General features: G+C 41.4%; 1 long non-coding RNA gene across 1 annotated transcript; it reads right to left on the reverse strand.

The window, feature by feature from the left end:
• Positions 1–770: 770 nt before the first annotated feature.
• Positions 771–2681, reverse strand: LOC112845541 (uncharacterized). Its single transcript, XR_003218379.1, has 2 exons — positions 2461–2681; positions 771–808 (listed from the first exon to the last, which is right to left on the reverse strand). It is a non-coding gene; the product is annotated as an uncharacterized LOC112845541 (long non-coding RNA).
• Positions 2682–3283: the final 602 nt, after the last annotated feature.

Genomic DNA, 3283 nt, shown 5'->3' on the forward strand with positions numbered 1-3283 from the left:
GTCAAAGGTCAGGGTTCAAACACAGGACTGTGTTTCACTGTTTCAGCATCAACACTGTGGAAAAAACTTGCTCTCACTGTGAGATCAGCACAGTCAGTAAGGTGTAGTAAACTCCTCTGATTTGATCCAGCTGTCTGCAGATTCATCACTGTGGTCGGCAGCAGCTTGATCACTGCTTCATGTTTGAAAGGAGCTTTATCAGTCACATCATTATAGGAACAAGAAGCTCATCAGATCCTGTCTGTGTGACACTGAAGGTGAGATTAACAATGAAAGATGCAGTGTGAGCGACTAACAGTGTGTTATCATTTATATAGAAACTCACAGGAAAAGAGGAAACACACTTGTATAAATGTGTGAATGAGGCGAGTATCAAATTGATTTGAGTTTGACTTACACATGTTTGCACTGCAGTTTATATCCAACAACATCAAGCAGTTAAATTAAATATTTCATGTTGCTAACAGCTCACCTCTCTGCAGCAGACACAGGCTGGACTTTAAAATGAACCGGATGCTCTTTAGACCAGTCACTCTGTAAGGACACAGAGCTGGGTTCAGGTTCATGTTTGCATTTAGTTCCTCGTTTCTTCCTGTGAATAATGATGGAGCAGTGATGTGAGTGCTGAGCTGTGACATGGAAAAGAGTCATGGACAGTTAGAGATGGTCATCTCACCTCTGAGCTTTGGTCTGGCTCTCATGTTCCCCACACAGAGTGCTTTTAGAGGGAGGGACTCCCTCCTCTCTGTCCTCACACTGATCCATGCTGCTCAATTCACATCAGCTCACACACACTTTCTACCTTCACCTGCAGAGGAAACACAAATCATTCATGTGCACATCAGCTGAAATCCTCCTTTCCATCATGTGTGCTGTCCAAATATCAGCTGCTTCTTTCCTGCTTCATCTCAGTGTCAGCTGAATGCAGTCAGACAGCAGTGTGAGGCAGAGGAAGCTGCCATCAGCTGCTCTACTATCAGTCCACTAGATGGAGCCGTGAAGCACACACGATGCATTCACTGACACACTTTGAGTTTGAGAGAACTGCACACAGATTTACTGTTTTGGAAACTAGAAAAACGTTCTTGTCATGAACCGGTTGTGTAATGCAGGCAGGATAGGACCCAAATGCAGACTCATTGGTGGGACATTAACTTAATAAAACACAGGTTTATTTGCTCAATGGAAAAAGTAATACTAAACTAAACTCACAGAGAAACACACAAAGAATAACACAGCCTTTAGAAACAAGGATGAACACAACAGTGGACAGAAGGAAACAGAGGGCTTAAACACACAGGACAAAAACACAGACACGGGGGAATCTAATAATCAAGGAACTAAACAAGAAATATAAGACACTGAAAACAGCATAACTAAGACTGTAAATGAACCAGAACATAAACCATAATACAAAATATCACCAAAACACAAGAAACTCACACCATCACAGTACTTTTCTTTGCTCTTCACTGTGTGACTGCAGACAGACTCCACATTAAACTATGACAGCATCGTCCCTGCTGCTGCTGTCAGACCTTTTATTCACTCACTGCTTTCAGATGTTTCTACTGAAGCTTTTACTCATCAGTGAGAGTTAAAAGCTCTTACATGGTGACTATCAATGAAATGAGTGTGCTTCACTGTCAGGGCTGCAATGACTCATTCAGTAAGTTGAATGACTTGATAATAAAAATATTTGTTTGATGCTTTGCATTGAGGCCCATTGTTGAATTTACAGGGACACAATAACCTCAGATCAAATGTGCAAACCACTATAGTACAGAGCCTTGTTAGGAATAATAAACAAATAATAATAATAAAGTCAACTTAAGTGATTGTTTTCGACTGAACATCACATATTATGCATCAAAGACTAAAATCAGGTTAAGTGCATAATCAGCATTTGGAGGAGCTCCTTATCCTTCTCTTTACTGCTCACCTCTTACAAAGTGTTCACACAGTTTGCTAGCTTCTTTCAGCCTGCTAGCTATGCTAACAAGTCTACTGCACACACTTGACTCGGTCACATGACAGACAGCAGAGGTAGCGGCTGCTCAGCTGAGCTGCTCTGCTAGCTAAGCTAACTCATGTTAAAGGTCAGAGTAAAGAAATGAGGTGATGCTGCTGGGAGTTACATCACAGACTAGCAGTGTTTAGTTATTCAGCATTATATTTAATCCTTATTATCTGCTCCTGTCACCTCTGTTTACCTCTGACAACAAGAACATTAAGCCAACAATTTATTAGCTTTGGCGACATTATGAACAGGCATCAGCGCGGTCACCTATACTGTCCTTTAGTGCTGCAGCAGCAGGAACATCAGTTAATCTGAAATCTCTTTTTCTCTCTAAAACAAAGTGACAGCAGACTGAGTCAAAGACAGAAACCTTATTTAAACACCAAATATTCACTGGCTTTACTTCCTGATCCAGGATTCAAAGAGGACGTTATACTTACTCAGCTTCTTCCCATGAACGTCTTCACTCTGCAGCGCTCTGCTGTCTGGACCAGGTCTGTGTAGAAACAGAGAAAATCCTCTGCTTCTTCTCCGTCATCAGTCCTCTGTGTCTGCAGGCTGAAGTCACATTAAACACTTCACACCAGAGTCTGAAGCTCACAGGTCAAAGGTCAGCTCCTCCCCCTTATGTGATATTATTTGATCAATCATTAACCTGCAGCGGTTTCTGCTCCAACTCCAACACTCTGAACAACCCTGAGAACAAATAAGATAATTTGTGTGTGTCTGCAAGCTTCAATAGATGAGCATTAACCTCCAAGGACCTGGCGTCCACATGTGTGGACATCACATTTTGGGTTATCTAGGCCAAAATACTCAATTTTGCTCTACAAGGGCCTGATATCCACTTACGAGGACATTATACTGCTACTGTTCAATCGAAATTTTAAACGAATATCCTCATATGTGGCTCTCATTTTTCTTAGAAACAAAAATTAGGTAAAAAAAAAAAATCTGGTAATTCTTTGTTTTTACATTCATCAAGACCCAATCAGCCCAAATATCAAAGAGAAATTAAAAATGCATGCTGTGGAAGAGTTCGGGTCTTAGGAGGTGTCGTGTTGTTCACGTGCTGCCAGCGTGACGCAAAGAAACCATGGAAACAAAGTGTGAGTGAAATCAGTCCAAAGTAACAGAGTGAAGAGCAGCAGATGAAGCACAGAGGGCACAAAAAGGAAGGAAAGAAGGAAACAAGGTCCATCTGTGTCCTTTCAAACAAACAAGCATCAACGTCCAGGACTGAAACATGAATCCACATATTTA

This window comes from Oreochromis niloticus, unplaced genomic scaffold (assembly GCF_001858045.2).
Source record: "Oreochromis niloticus isolate F11D_XX unplaced genomic scaffold, O_niloticus_UMD_NMBU tig00007819_pilon, whole genome shotgun sequence".
Taxonomy (NCBI): domain Eukaryota; kingdom Metazoa; phylum Chordata; class Actinopteri; order Cichliformes; family Cichlidae; genus Oreochromis; species Oreochromis niloticus.